Genomic DNA, 16703 nt, shown 5'->3' with positions numbered 1-16703 from the left:
CTCAGCCCCCTATTTTACCAGGAAGTCTGTCCCTACCAGTGCACACTGGTCGGCGTCGCTAGCGACTACAAAATCCCTGGTCAGTTTCAAACCGTCAATGTTCATGACTGTGGACCAGCACCCCAGGACTGAGAGAAACTGTACATTTGCTACTTTAACCGTGCTTTAGCATTTCTTCCTACCTATTTGTGTACCATGGAAAACGGGGCTCCCGAGTCCACCATGACTTCACACTTGAAGTCAGCAATTTTGCACTCCAGGTAATCCACACCCACAACACTTGAAGTAATACTTGTTGTGGGCCGGACAGCTGTGCATGTAGTTGAAGCTGATAATGTGCTATCCTTTTCCATGTAAGAACAGTTTTTTTTTTTTTAAATGTGCAATGTGCAACCACAGTGCCTGCTATTGGTCGACATAGGTTGCCCTCTGTCTCTCCTGGGGAACCTAGACCTCCCTCTCCCCTGGTCCGGTCTGTATCCTCCCGCGGCGCCCACCTTAGCTTCTGCAGAACACCCTGGAAAAACTCTTATGCTTTGGTATGTCCCCCTCGGATGTGGCTGCCTCACTGCCAGATGCTGCACCTCGGTCCGCAACTGTACCACGCTCTCACACAATGACTCTTTTGGAACTCTGACGTTGTCTCCAACTGGAGCCAGAGTCACCTTCCTTGTCCCACACATGTTTATTGTGTAATGTGTAGTGTATTTTCTTTCCAGCGATTCTAGCTGCCTTATCTGATCAAGCTCTGTAGCAATGCTAATTGCCTCTTCCAACGTTTTTGGTACCGCCTTGCGCAGGTGCCTACCAAGACCACTGCACCCAATGTGTGTGATAAAATGGTCGCGTGCCAGCGAATCACGTGTGCTCGCGCTATAATCTGGACGAGCCTTTGAAGCTAGCCTGTTTATATCATGCCCAAAGTCACAAATGCACTCACCCACTTAAGTTTTCTGTGCTGAAAAAATACACGATTCCAGTCAGCATGTTCCAGTGGCTCAAAATGCCTCTGCAAAGCCACTTTCGAACTGTTCTAATCGTTCTTGCTATCCTGAGGTAAAGTACTACAAAATCTCTGCACATTTCCCTTCAGCAACAGCATGAGAAAGTTCAAACGATCTGACGCACGCCATACATTCACTTGCACTGCTAACTCAAATTGTTCAATCCCAATCTTTCCTTTAAAAAGATTCTGGCATGAACACCAGCCGGTCAATCTGCCTGTCCACGGTACCCGGCTGAACCACCACCGGCTGTCAGTCGGTCGGTGGTTGTTGATTGCTGTTCCTGTGTTGTTCGACTTCCCCCTCCATTTTCCCACGCAGGTAACCAGCTAGAGTTAGACAAGCTCGCAAGCGGCTGTTAGCTCGTTGACGTGCTGATCCCACCGCTGCCACCAATTTGTAACGAACCTGCGAACCATTGAAACTCACACATAGTTTGTTGACTAGCATAAACAGTCTAGGACTCTGATTTGCCATGAAATAATCAAGTTGTATTTTATTTGGATGAACACAGTCAGTGCACCCCAGCACTGACTCGCCGCACAAATCGCATTCCCAAAATTCTCCCTCAGCATGCCCCAGCATCCTCGCACTCATTTACATAACATTGTGTGATAGGCTGAGAGACTTTTGAATGTCTCTTTTCAGCGCTTTCATGCGCTGACTGAATGGAAGCTGATAATTATGAGTTTTTTGCTCCGCTGGTCTCGGGAAGAAATTAGAATCCTTTTCTGTCCAAGACCGAATAAAAATGTACTACAACACTGTCTTGATCTAATATCCCTAGTGAATTGATGTTGATCTTCTGTTGTTGTCTGCTTGATTTACAGCTAGTTGTCATTAGATTTAGCAGAGAAATCCTTAAGGTAATGAGTTAATATTTTTATATGTCTTTGCACCTCAGATTGGCCACTGAGTCTACTGTGCACAATTGTGTAGGATGGAGATTGCAACACCCACCACTATTTCTGTTCATTATTCTGGATATAATAACAACAAATATGATCTGGTAATGAAATAACATGACAAAATACATTTTGGTGTCCATGTTACACCCGCAATTTTAAACAATACAGGGGGCTTTACTTGAAGCAGCCTACAGAAATACAAGTACTAGAATAGGGCTACCTTGGAAATCTTCTGCTTGAAAAGTCCTTGCAATTATTGTTGCCAATTTATAAGTTCTCCTACTGCCTTATAATTATCCATGATTTAGTTTTTTATCAGTTTTAGTGAGTGATGTCAAATCAAATTGTTATTTGTCACATACAGGTGTTTAGCAGATGTTATTGCGGGTGTAGCAAAATGCTTGTTTCTAGCTCCAACAGTGCAGTAATGTCTAATAATACAGTGCAGTAATGTCTAATAATACACACAATCTAAAGTAAAGGGATGGAATTAAGAATATTTAAATATTTGGATGAGCAATGTCAGAGCGACATTGTATAGAATACAGTATATACCTATGAGAGTTAAATGAGGAAGACACATTTCAGTTGAAGGCATTCAACTGACTAGGTATCCTTTCTCCTTTCCCTTTCCCTAGTGTTCCATTATTAAAGTGGCCAGTGATTTCAAGTCTATGTATATAGGGCAGCAGCCTCTAATGTGCTAGTGATGGCTATTTAACAGTCTGATGGCCTTGAGCTAGAAGCTGTTTTTTAGTCTATTGGTCCCACCTGTACTGGCCTCGCCTTCTGGATGATAGCGGGGTGAACAGGCAGGGGCTCGGGTGGTTGTTGTCCTTGATGATCTTTTTTTTCTTTCTATGGTTACACGGACACAATAGTATGATTATTGTGAAAAGTCAGGTTAATATAACAGTTTGATTTAAACGTCTACAATATCAATTTCCTTTAGAGCTAGGCATCCCGCTAGCAGGACAACTTCTGGTGAAACTGGAGGGGGCACAATTCAAATAAATAATCATACAAATTCTGGATATTAAACATTTAGGTAGATATAAGTGTCTTATATCGGCTGAAAGCTTGTTAACCTAACTGCACTGTCCGATTTACTGTAGTTATTACAGCGAAAACATGCCATGCGATTGTTTGAGGAAGGCGCTCCACATCTAAATATTTTTCCACCAGCACAGGTTTAATAAATTCATAAATAGCGATTAAATATTCACTTACTTTTTGAAAATCTTCCTCTGATTTGTCATCCAAAGTGGTCCAGCTATAACATGTAGTGTCGTTTTGGTAGATAAAATCCTTCCTTATTTCCCAAAAAGTATGTTTAGTTGGTGCCATCGATTTGAGTAATCCACTCGTTCAACTGTAGAGAAAGGAATCTGAAAATCTACCCCTAAACGTTGTTTCAACAAGTCAAAATACGTTTCTAATTACTCCTCAGATACCCTAAAATGTAATCAAACTACAATATTTCTTACGGAAAGAAGTATGTTTAATAGGAAACTGATTTTAGCAGGTGCGTCCTGTCTTCATGGTGCGCGCAAACACGAATTTCCGAGACTGTGTCCCTGTACTAAAACTGATATTTCTTTTTTGTGTCTGAAGTTACAAGCCTGAAACCTTGAACATAGACTGCTGACACGCTGTGGAAGCCATAGAAATTGCATCCAGGAAGCAAATTTTCAATCTGACTCAATCTGATTTTCTTTACATTTCTACAAACTTCAAAATGTTTTCTTTCCAATGGTACCAATTATATGCATATCCTGGCTTCAGGGCCTGAGCAACAGGCAGTTTACTTTGGGCATGTCATTCAGGCGGGAAATTTAGAAAAAAGGGGCCTAGCCCCAATAAATATATATTATAAATTATAATTATTAATAACCCTGTTTACATGGACACATCTGAAATAAGGCTACTCGATGGGACTTCATAAATGCAGAAAATCAATCACAGCGACCATGTTGTTTTTCTGAAGCCTATTTAATTCTGAGTTCGGGCATGTGAAGATTGTATGTGAAAACTATTTCTAGATGCATACTTTTAGTTTTTCCGAACTCAGTTCATTCGCACAAAAGAAGGAAGCTACTCGTGATAGCATACTGTATGCACAGATCAAATTCACAGCTGTAACGCTGAGGCATTGACATGTCCTACACGTTTTAAAGTTTGTCCAGAAAACCATGTGTTTTAATCGGCGTATGCTTACTTTGATTATAATCTTATGCCGATTAAGATAAGCAGAGTAAGGTGTTTACATGCAGGAGTGGACTGGGACCAAAAATTGGTCCTGGCATTTCTAACACACCGGAACATTTTTCCTCAAGGCCCCGATATTGGCCCATTTTTTTCCCCTTGAGGCCAAATAAAGATCATTTTGCGAAAAATAAAGTTTGAAAGGCCCACTGGGCTAAAAAGAGACCAGCCAATGTGATATTTGCTCAAACTGCCACATGGCCTTTCCTGCCCTGTTTACATGACTAATGCCATACTCAGCCTACTGCCATCATATGTTTAACATCCACATTATTGGTGTGTATGTAAACGTAATCAGTGTTTCTGTTTGTGGGGAGTACTTTGTCTGGATGTTTGTGTGGAAAACTGTACATGGATGTATTTTTTGGTTCTTCTGATGTTTATGTATTTCAGGGTTTATTTTAATTTATTTTTGTGGTCTCTTTGTGTGTGTCCACCTTTAGGTGCCTGTATGCCTCCTCTGTGTGTGTTTGTGTGTGCATATGTGCGCATGTATGTATGTATGTATGTGTGTGTGTGTGTGTGTGTGTGTGTGTGTGCCGCTGCTGTTTGTGTGTACCTGTACTCTGCATTAGCGGCAGAGCAAAGACCAGGGCTTTGTTGTCTCCCGAAGCACGGCAGTTTCCCCGGGTTCACAATGCTCTGTCCTTGTGTCATCAATTGCTGTTAGATTATATTTTTCCATGTAGGTCAGGAAAACGCTGGTGATTCAGAAACGGAGGACAAGAGGATTGATAGATTTTTTATATCATAATCCTCGCGTGGGATTAGGGCTGACTTGTTCCGTTAAGTGACAATGCCAAATCCTCTTTCCCCCCATAAAACAACAGGCATCAAGATAAACTCCGGATTCTGGGGCGTGGTTCCTCCTGCCCCAACTGGAAGGACCCAATAAGGGCGTCCTGGAATCTGCCTGAATCGGCCTTCCGTTGAAAACTATGAATGCCATAGGAGTCTTAATAGGTTTGTGTTTGTGTGTGCTTAGGATTTGTTTTTTCTCTTCTTATACAGTGACACACACTCCAGCAGAACAAAAAATGCACAGCAGGATGTCATACTGTGTGCATGTCACACATGTCCATTGTATGTGTGTGTATACACAGAAAAAGGTTCCAAAAGGATTATTCAGCTGTTATCAATTACAGACGTAGGATCTTAATATGAGCCAGTTTGCTATAGCAGGAAAATTATTCTGCAGCAACAGGAAATGTGAAATATTATGCGGATTAATTAATAGGGTTGATACATTTTTCATTAGGGAAAATCTAATTTTAAAGTGGAAATTACAAACTTTAAAAGCCTTTTTAAACCGTTAATACACTACAAGTTTGTGTGTCCTGCTCTGCAGGAAACTTCTCAGCTACAAAAGGGTAATCAAATTAAGATTCAACATCTGTACCTGTAACCAAAAAGGGTTCTTCAAAGGGTTATCCCAAGGAAACAGCCAAAGAACCATTTTAGGTTCTAGAGAGAACTTTTTTTCTAACAGTGTATATGTTTTAAGTGAGTATTTCAACACTCGCCTTTTAAAATTCAGACATAGATCTGCTCTTAAGACAACTGAACAACATTCAGTTAAGACGGTCTCTCTCCTCCCTTCAGACTCTCGGTCCACCAATGACAGCCTATTCCTCTCAGGCTTTATGGTACTGTGTTAGAACTAGGCTAATAAATGGCTAGTTAAGAAGCCATCTAAATGCGTCATTTAACCGCGTTAATCTCCCCTCCACCCTTCACCGCTCCCCCGATTAATAATTGACTGGGCCCCTAATTACCGACGGGTTCCCTAGACGATAGATGGTGTCACGACATTCCCAGTCCCAGTTGCCATGACGATATGAGTGGACGGAGAATACTCACGACAGAGACGCTATAAGATGAACACAGTAGATAGAGTGCTCAGGACCCAGAGATAGTGGTATAACGGTGTGGGTGTGGGTTTGTCCTCTGTGTCAAGTAAATAAAAAGTTATTGTTTATTTTGATCATTGGCATACAAGATATAGTATTTGATATACAGTATGGCGATATTCTTAACAGAACAATGTGACACTTTTAAAAACTAAACATCTCTTCCTCATTGCTTTTTGCTCTATGACTCTGAAAGATCCTGGACAGATTTAATAAATGGGCTGGTCAAAAGTAGTGAATAAATGGTGCCATTTAGTACACAGTCTAAGTGAATGAAGGGTCTTCACACACAAATATAAAAGAGATGGAGAGACGATTGTAAATCACAAGGCAGAGGGAGATATAGTGTTATAATCTCCTATTATAAACTGGATGGTTTGAGCCCTGAATGCTGATTGGCTGAAAGCTGTGGCATATGAGACCATATACTACGGGTAAAATACTACTTGAGTAAAAGTCTAAAAGTATTTGGTTCTAAAAATCCAACATGTCTGGAGTTGTAGTGGGAGGACCACACACCATATCATCGCTGACTCCAAATTTTATTTTTTTAATAACCAGGTAAGCTAGTTGAGAACAAGTTCTCATTTACAACTGCGACCTGGCCAAGATAAAGCAAAGCAACAACACAGAGTTACACATGGAATAAACAAGCGTACAGTCAACAACACAATAGAAAAAAAAGAAGTATATATACAGTGTGTGTAAATGGCGTGAGGAGGTAGGCAATAAATAGGCCATAGTAGCGAATTAATTGCAATTTAGCAGATTAACACTGGAGTGATAAATGAGCAGATGATGACGATGTGCAAGTAGAGATACTGGTGTGCAAAAGAGCAGAAAAGTAAATAAAAACAATATGGGGGTGAGGTAAGTAGATTGGGGGGGTTATTTACAGATGGACAATGTACAGCTGCAGCGATCGGTTAGCTGCTTAGATAGCTGATGTTTAAAGTTCGTGAGGGAAATATAAGTCTCCAGCTTCAGCGATTTTTGCAATTCGTTCCAGTTACTGGCAGCAGAGAACTGGAAGGATAGGCGGCCAAAGGAGGTGTTGGCTTTGGGGATGACCAGTGAGATATACCTGCTGGAGCGCATGCTACAGGTAGGTGTTGTTATCGTGACCAGTAAGCTGAGATAAGCTTCACCTAGCATAGACTTATAGATGACCTGGAGCCAGTGGGTCTGGCGACGAATATGTAGGCTTTGTTGCGAAATAGAAAGCTGATTCTAGATTTGATTTTGGATTGGAGATGTGTAATATGAGTCTGGAAAGAGAGTTTACAGTCTAGCCAGACACCTAGGTATTTGTAGTTGTCCACATATTCTAGGTCAGAACTGTTCAGGGTAGTGATGCTAGTTGGACGGGCGGACGGGTGCGGGCAGTGAGTGGCTGAAAAGCATGCATTTGGTTTTACTAGCGTTTACGAGCAGTTGGAGGCCACGGAAGGAGTGTTGTATAGCATTGAAGCTCGTTTGGAGGTTAGTTAACACAGTGTCCAAAGAAGGGCCATATCTATACAGAATGGTGTCATCTGCGTAGAGGTGGGTCACCTGCAGCAAGAGCGACTTAATTGATATATACAGAGAAAGGAGTTGGCCCGAGAATTGAACCCTGTGGTACCCCCATAGAGACTGCCAGAGGTCCGGACAACAGGCCCTCGATTTGACATACTGAACTCTGTCTGCGATGTAGTTGGTGAACCAGGCGAGGCAGTCATTTGAGAAACCAAGGCTATTGAGTCTGCCGATAGGAATACATTGATTAACAGAGTCAAAAGCCTTGGCCAGGTCGATGAAGACGGCTGCACAGTACTGTATTTTATCAATGGCGGTTATGATATCGTTTAGTACCTTGAGCGTGGCTGAGGTGCACCCTTGAGCGTGGCTGAGGTGCACCCATGACCAGCTCAAAAGTAAATGTAATTACTAACATATACTTAAGTATCAAAAGTATAAATCTAATTCCTTCTATGAAGCAAAGCAGGCGGCAACATTTTCTTGTTTTTAAAATGTATGGATAGTCAGGGGCACACTCCAACACTCAGACATAATTTACAAAAGATGCATTTGTGTTTGGTGAGTCCGTTAGATCAGAGGCAGAAGGGAGGACCAGGGGTTGCCTTGATAAGTGTAACATGTGCGCTGAGAGTCGGGAAGCAAGTTTAGAAAGTGAGTGTTTTAATCAATAAACGCAACATAATACAAGTCTGATGAAGCGCAGGTGCGCGTAACGATGGTGACAGGTGTGCGCCATAACAAGCACCCTGGTGAACTAGAGGCCAGAGAGGGAGCACACAATAAGTGTATGAATTGGACCATTTTCCTGTCCTGCTAAGCATTCCAAATGTAACGAGTACTTTTGTGTGTCAGTTAAACTGTATGGAGTAAAAAGTACATTATTTTCTTTAGGAATGTGGTGAAGTAAAAGTAAAAGTTGTTAAATAAATAGTAAAGTACAGATACCCCCAAGCAGTACTTAATTAAGTAGTACTTTAAAGTTTTTTTTACTTAAGTACTTTACACCACTGGTAATGCTTGCTACACAACAACTTCTAAGTGAGAGGAAACACAAGCACCACCACCAATCAGTTTACGCAGAGAGGAAGAGGCTACGCAAGAGGGATAATTGGGCCCAAAATCTGTTTTCTCCAGCAGATTTTTCTTGCTCACCAATGGAGAAGTTTTTGTATGGAGATCAATGAGAGTGTCGATTTTGGTCCCCCAAAAATTGAATGGCTTATTTGCTAATGTGATGTTTAGGTTGTTACTAGTGTACTGATATAAGTAGGACACGTAACATCCCTCCTCCTGACTGCCTTCCATTTTTTAAATACCTTTTTGAAGACAATTATTTTCATTGTTAAATAGGCCACATGAGTATCTGGTCAATAACATGGATAATCTGTGGTTTACGGCACTGCACAAACACCAACTAGCGTAGCCATGTTAGCAATTGACTACAGTCTGAATTTACACAAATCCCATTTGGTCACTTGAAACTTGCTGTTTGGACAGTCAGTAGTCGAACATGGATTTGAAAAACAAAACTGGTTTGAGCATTAAGGCCTGCAGTGTGAGAGGTGGCGCATTCTTGAGACCGAATCTGTAATAAGTGTAGTTTTGACGGATTGGGGTACGTCCTCTATGAGGGATATCAGTCTTAAGAAAGGTGGCATCAGGACACTTTTAATAACACTGGTGAAGTATTGTGTTCATTAAATAATAATCTCTATTGGACCTTCGCTCTAGTGGACCTGGCACATAGTTCCTGCATCCCAAATGGCACCCAATTCCCTTTCTAGTGCCCTACTTTTGAACAGTGGCCATGTGGCTCTGGTCAAAAGAAGTGCACTAGATAGGGAATAGAGTGCCATTTGGGACACAACCAGAGACTGATGTTCAAGAGTTCAAAAGATCAGGGAAATGGTGCCCCTTGCACCATTCTATTAAATGGATGTTTCAGTGTTTTTATTTTTTCTTCAAGCAAGACAAGGTTCTCTTCTGGGCTCTAAGAGTTTTTATTGAGGACCAATATGGCCTCAGTTTCCAATACTCTTTGTAGTTACATAATAAAGAATGTTATGATTTCGTGTATAACTTGGAAATACATGGCTGTGAAACAATTTAACTCAAACCTTGACATACATGCATGAATAACCATGAAAATCTGTTGCTCCTCCTAAGAGAATTAACAATGACTTAGTTGAAGAGGTATAGCAAGATGTTGGATCTGTGTTTTGTGAATGTGTGTGTGTGCCTGTCTTCAGTTGTGATGTGTCTGTCTGTGCACATGTGTGTATGCGCATCTGTGTGTCCGTGTCTGTCTCATGTGTGTTTTCCTCCCCAGCTGCCAGCCTCCCCACATGCTCTTTTCATTACTGCGATGGAAATCTGGTGAAGAGGGGAAGATTACAGACTAAGGGATATGAGGTCTCTCTAATAAATAGGTTCCTATTTTTTGCAGGGTCTCGATATGGGATTATCCCTTTACTCTGAGAATTCAGGGGCTAAGAGAAAAGCTTTAGCCCCCCACTGTGTTCCCCACCGCTTCCCATAGCAAGGGGTAAGCATATTGGATTGGAGTGGGGAGCGAGGTTATTACTGTGCGGATGGACGCTTATCCTCCATCTCACTCTCTCACCTGTCATTGGATTAGAGTGGGAGTCAGCTCTCACCATTGACCTTTGACCCAGCACTCCATTGGGTAGATACATGACGAGTATTAGCGAAGAGGGGGATATATTCGGTGAGGAAATGTTCTGGGTGTTGCAGAAAATAAATGTAATGAATAAAACTGTTATGCTGCCCAATTCGTCATTATTGTCATACAGTATTTGTACAATGCGTTTATATCTGAATGCTCTGTATTGTTGCACCCTTCTGAATAGACCAGTGGTTCTAAATGAATAATTATGCATAACAAGATAATGTCGCAGAGCGAAATGTCACGAACAGAGCTGACATGATGCGAAATTCTCAGTCATATATGTTCTAGACAATGCATTTCTATCTGCATGTTCTATAACATTGCACCCTGAACATGCCAGTGATTCTAAATGAAAGATTGTGACTATCCAGGTAATATGTGTTTGTTAGTCCAGGAAGTGGGGGTTTGGACTTAGTTTGTAGTTTGAATCTGACCAAGCAGCTCTATTCTATTAAGTCAAATGTTTACTTTCAACTCAGTATATAGAAGATGTGCGCTGAGAGTCAGGAAAAAAGATCGGGCAGTGAGCAGCCCGGTGACCTAGAGGCCGGAGAGGGAGCACACTTGACAGAATAACTAACTATCTTCAAAGTAATGACTCAATGTCGGTTGTAAGATGAAAGCTTTTTTTTTTGTAATAATACTTGTTCACGTTATATTTCACCACTTCAGATTCTACAAAACAATAAAATAAAGTTGCTAGCGAAAGCCAGGACAATCACTTGTACTTAACTGGCACATTCTAGTTTTTTTTACTTCCTATAGCAAGGCATTCTGGTACTAACTGTCAATAGCGTAGTCCAATACTAAACAATACAACAGAAATATGAACATAGTTCTCTCAATTTCCATCACATGAATTATAATACAATTACTCTTACATATGTAAATAGATACAGCTTTAATGGATTAACTGAAAACATTAACTCTGTAACCCATTAAAGTTATAACATCCTCCCGCCGATGAACAGCTGTGCTCATCTAAATCTCTAAGCAGTATATCAACTGAAAAGGCCTTCTCAACAAGTCCATGAGGCAGTACAAACTGACCTAACTAGGTCATCTCAGCCTGGAAACAGTTCCTCAATCTTTCCTAGTTTCCAGGTTTATCTGGGTATGTTATCTTCTCTGATGAGTGCCACATCACCCACTTTCAGTGGGGTGGGCTGTGGTGTGTCACAGCGGTGTGCTGACTATGGATCAAGTAAGTAGTCTCTTCGCCAGCTGTTCCAGAAGCTGGTCACAAGTCTCTGCCTGTACTTCCATCTGCGTGTCATTTCCTCCTTGTTGAGCGTTGGGTGCTGAGTGTCAGCCGGAAATGACTTGGGCAGAAAAGAGGTTAGTCTTTTACTCACCAGGAATTGTGCTGGTGTCAGAGTTTGTTGTTCATCTACTTCATTGTGCACAAAGGTCAGAGGCCTAGAATTTAGGATAGCATCAACCTCTGTCAGGACTGTGCACAAACCTCATCAAAGTTGAGTGAAGCTCTCCCAAGAACTGTTCTCAGGCATGTTTTCACTGACCTAACGAGTATTTCCCAATATTGGCTATGAGTCTCTCTATCCAGGCGGTCACTCTGAGCACTCTTTTCAGTTTGCTGTACCTTTCAAGCTCCAACACGGGTTCAGTGATGTCTGTGCTGTTTGCTGTGAGCGGTACAGTGACCTGGCAACTGGGCTTTTGTTCTGTATTCACCTCTTCTGGAACCTTGTTGTCATCAGTCTCCTCTGACCCCCACATTTCCTGGAACATGTACTTGATCTTGATGGTGAAGGCGGGCAGGAAGCCAAGAGGGTTGAAGATGTGTGCAGACGACTGCAGAACACTTCACTTTGTGTTTTTCTTTTGCTTTAGAATGGTCAGTAACACAAAGTCATCTGTTCCCAGTCTCCACACTAAACCTAAAACGTTCAGCACTACCCCTTGTATTTCTAGCACCAACGGGTGGTCAGTTGTCATACTCTCCTCCCATTTGGTTTCAGTTCAGGAGAGTTGGTCATCCACAGGTCCATGCCTGCAGTCGACAGCATTCACTTTGCAGTTGTCACAAGGTCAGCCTCTTCAACATTGCGTGAACTTGCAATGAACTTGCAATGAAGTCATCTACATAGAGTGACTCTCTCAATGTCTCTACAACTTCTGGTTGTTCTGTTTTATATTGTTTCATGTGCTTCCTGATTGAAGCTGCAAGCAAGAATGGACTTGGGGAAGCTCCAAATACCACTCTGTTCATCCTCGGCATGCACAGTTCCTCTTTATTTTCTCCCCTTGTTGGGCCTGTGAGCCACAGGAATCTCACAGCGTCTCAGACTCTCTCTGCTAGGGATATCTCTAGGAAAGTATTCTTGATGTCTGCCATGAATGCGATCTCATGTAGTCTGAATGATGAGCAGATCCGGATTCGGGTTTGGTTCTGTGAGTAGACAGTCATTGAGTGATGGACAGCCATCTTCATAAGACAAGGCATAAAACACCACTCTCAGTGTTGTCTTCACGTTGTCTTCTCAGAGTACTGCATGGTGAGGTAAGTAGTATTTCACGTTGTGTGTGCTTGACGCGTTGTCCCTGGGCATGTCCTCTGCCATATCCTGTTGTAAGTAGTCCTCTATTACTTAATTGTATCTGCCGTACAACGTCACATCCTTCTTCAGTCTTTTCTTCAGACCTTCAAACCGTTTCTTAGCAGTTCTACAGTTGTCTTGGATTTCTGGCATTTCTCGTTTCCATGGCAACTCCGCATGGTATCGTCCATCTTTAAAGGTGGTTGTTTTCTTGAACCTCTGTAGAGCCTAATTTTCCTCTTCGTTTTGTTTTCTCACTTGTGATACCCAGAGGCTCAAGCTCCCAGAATGCATGCAGTTGTTTGGAGACTAGTGTGTCTTCATCAAGTCGGATGAACATGCATGTTGCCTCAGCGACACTTGACATGGACACTGGTTCCTGCAACAACCATCCAAAGGTGCTCTCTAAAGCAACCAGTGTCTCTGTCAGTTGCTCCACTTGGCCTGATACTATCTGCCGGTAGTAGTCTGCCAAACGTGTGAAGAGTGAGTGCCTCTTGTCTGATTACTGGTAGCTTCAGGCCCTTCACAAGATGTTCATGTATGAAGCTTCTCTGACTGCCTCCATCTAGTAAGCAACGAGCTATCTTCCGGCCCGATGGGCCTTCTTACCCATGCCTTTGTCGTTTGTAGCAACACAGTGTTCTGTCCATCTTTCCATTTTCTTTTGTTTCTAATGTGTGCAGCAATATTGTGGTCAGGGCAGTTTTCCGATTTGTGGTCTGCACTGTCACAGGATAGACCGTTTTGTGCCGCAGCAGATGGCATGCTGGGTCTTTTTGTTTTCATTTCATCGGAGGAGCATGACTTCCATGGTTTGCTCTCTTTCTGTTGGTTGCATGATCTTGTCATTTGTAGCGCTCTCTCCCTGCTCTGTACCTTTTTCTGTAGGAAACGGACTATCGCAGAAACTTTCCATTCATCATCTACTCCAGTCTGACGACTATAGTCAAGAGCTATGTTCTCTGGAATCATCTGCAGTAAGATTGGGCATAGTGGGCTTCCATAGGTTTCTGACACTACACCCAGTGATTCTAAGCTCCTAATCTGAATTTCACATTCATCATATAGCTGCCTCAAGGCATTTAGGTCAGAGGATATCTTCACAGGAGTGAGATTCAGCAGCTTTGGCATGTGAGCACTAATCACAAGATCTTTCCTTCCAAATCTGCTCTTGAGCAGAGCGATTGCATCATCCTAGTTACTGTCTGTTAACATCAGTTCTGCTACTGCCTTTGCAGCTGGTCCAGTGAGATACGTTTCCAGGTAGGTAAACTTCTCTTTATTGCACAGTGAATCGATGTTGTGAATAGCAGTCTGATACTGGCTCCAACACTCCTGCCACATACTGACATCTCCATAGAATTTTTCAATAATCCACTTTGGTAACCTTACTGGTTGCCTCTGTGATCTGTTTGAGTTAGCGTCACTCACCTGTGCTGGTAGTGGAATGAGGTCCTGTTTTTGTATTACTTATTTTCTTGTCATTTTCTCAAACAAGCTGTCCTCCTTAGCTAACAGCAATTCAAAAAATGTACTCAAGTGATCGGTATCCGGACTTGATTGGGTTATTTCCACGTCAATCTGATTCAAAAGTCTGTGTTGTGGCACCCTCGGATGGTACCCCGCTTTCGTTGCATTCTTTCTGCTGCATGCCGACGTTCCTCCACAGCCATTTCAGACACTTCTTCCCTCATACTCCCGGGCAGCTCATACTCCCGGGTTTCGGCACCAAAAATATAGAATAACTATCTTCAAAGTGATGGCTCGGGACGTCGGTTGTACGATGAAAGCTTATTTTTAGTAATAATACTTGTTCACGTTACATTTTACCACTTTAGATTCTACAAAACAATAAAAGAATGTTGCTCGCGAAGCCAGGAATATAACTTGTCACTGGGCTCGTTCACATTTTTTTACTTCCTGTCATAAGGCATTCTGGTACTTGCATTCAATAGCGTAATCCAATACAACAGAAATATGTGTACACTCAATCTCCATCACATGAATTCTAATACAATTACTCTTACATATGTAAATAATTGTAAAAGAAAATATCTTTAGATACCGCTCAATTAATTAATGGTAAACAAACTCTGTAACTCATTAAAGTTACAACACAGTAAGACTGTTGGCGTACCAAATAGCACCCTATTCCCTATATAGTACACAACTTTTGACTGGAGTCTGCAGATTAATGAAACATGCATGTTCATAGAAGAATAGTCTTATATCCAAAAAGTGGACACAAAGTTGCTCATTTAAAAACTTGATCAAATCAAATCAATTGCACTCTCCCAAAGTTTGGCTGGTATCTAAAACCTACCAACCTTTTGTATTTTTTGTGAATTTTAGAAGTTTTGTAAGTCCATTATTGTTTAATTATATATTTTTTTGGTTAACCTTTTGACTTTTGTTATTCCTGGATGCTTGGCAAATGTGCACATACACAATGTCGTCCCTCCATACACAAAATATTTCTGTAATACTTTACTTCAAGGGGGTATGCATAGGGCATTCATAACACCTTCATGAAACCAGTCAGGACCGTAATTGCAGTATAATTCATAACAACCTCCATAACACACATGTCCTACATTTAATTAATACAATCTTTACATAAAGTGTTAACAAACTTTCTGTATGCACTACTATACTCCACAGCAAACAAATTCTGCCCACTAGGGATGTGTGACTGCATGGCCTGACTGAAAAGCCGTCCACAGCCATTCTTTCCACCTTATGTCCGACGGCTAGGTCTGTGTGTGTTCTGTCAAAACGACAACTTTGATGATTAATGTCCCTTTGGACTTACCCTTTTTTTCCCACCTAGGTGTGACCCTTTTTTCCTCCTTTGTCTGCTCTACAGTATTTTGTTCCACTCTTCCCAGCTTTGCCCTCTGTATTTCCAATGTGTTGAGCTGCTATCGATCTCTGTCTGGTGTTCTGGAGTTTTTTTGCCCTCTTTCGATGTTCTCGCCATGCTGTATTTCAGGTCATTCTACTCTCTTTTTTTAAAAGGACAGCTATGAAACAAGAAAAACTTGACTTTGTGCTAGTTTTGGTGGCTTGTCACTTGGCACGGCTGTCACACTGTCTGCCGTGAAACTTGTCTTAACATCCAATTCATTTGCAATTAGCCTCTACGGGACCCCCCCATTTCAAAGAGGATGTAAACATTTACATTTTTTTACGAATGTTTTATCTTTTACCAGATCTAATGTGTTGTATATGCATATCCTTTCTTCAGGTCCTGAGATACAGGCAGTTCGATTTTGGGTATCTCATTTTAGGCAAAAATTGAAAAAAAGGGTACGATCCTTAAGAGGTTGCTCCTACTAAAGTACTACAATTGTTAACACAATTATGTTACTAGTTTTACTACAAAGGTTTAGGAGCAACTTCATTTAAAGTATTCCCGACTAATGCTCTAAGGAGAGTATAACTATAAAGACACCAAGAGGACATAAATCTATTCTAAATGCATGCCTTTTAAAGTGACTAAATGAGATGTGCACATTCTTTCCGTCTGTCTCTAAATCAATACAAATAAGAGGTAGCGGTGTCATTTAATAGAGCTTGCTTTCCAAATCAATACAGATAGATCCAGCGAGTCAACTGTATCTTCGAAGCCCTTTCAGATCCCACACATTTGCATTTTAGTCATTTAGCGTACACTCTTATCCAGAGCAACTTACAGTACAGGAGCAATTAGGGTTAAGTGCCTTGCTCAAGGGCACATCGACAGGTCGCTATTTAGTTGTCCACAGAGTCAAATTATGAAGTGAGCGCACTGCTACAATCTAAACCTTCTGAAAAATGATATTGATTTGGGCCCGAAGCCA

General features: G+C 41.6%; 1 protein-coding gene across 3 annotated transcripts in view; it reads left to right on the top strand.

The window, feature by feature from the left end:
• Positions 1–16703, top strand: part of LOC129834311 (MAM domain-containing glycosylphosphatidylinositol anchor protein 1) — a 427292-nt gene that overhangs the window by 282052 nt on the left and 128537 nt on the right. The gene's annotated exons all lie outside the window — the stretch shown is intronic.

Source organism: Salvelinus fontinalis, chromosome 35, assembly GCF_029448725.1.
Source record: "Salvelinus fontinalis isolate EN_2023a chromosome 35, ASM2944872v1, whole genome shotgun sequence".
In the NCBI taxonomy this organism is placed as follows: Eukaryota; Metazoa; Chordata; class Actinopteri; order Salmoniformes; family Salmonidae; genus Salvelinus; species Salvelinus fontinalis.
This window is presented reverse-complemented; position numbering and strand designations above follow the sequence as displayed.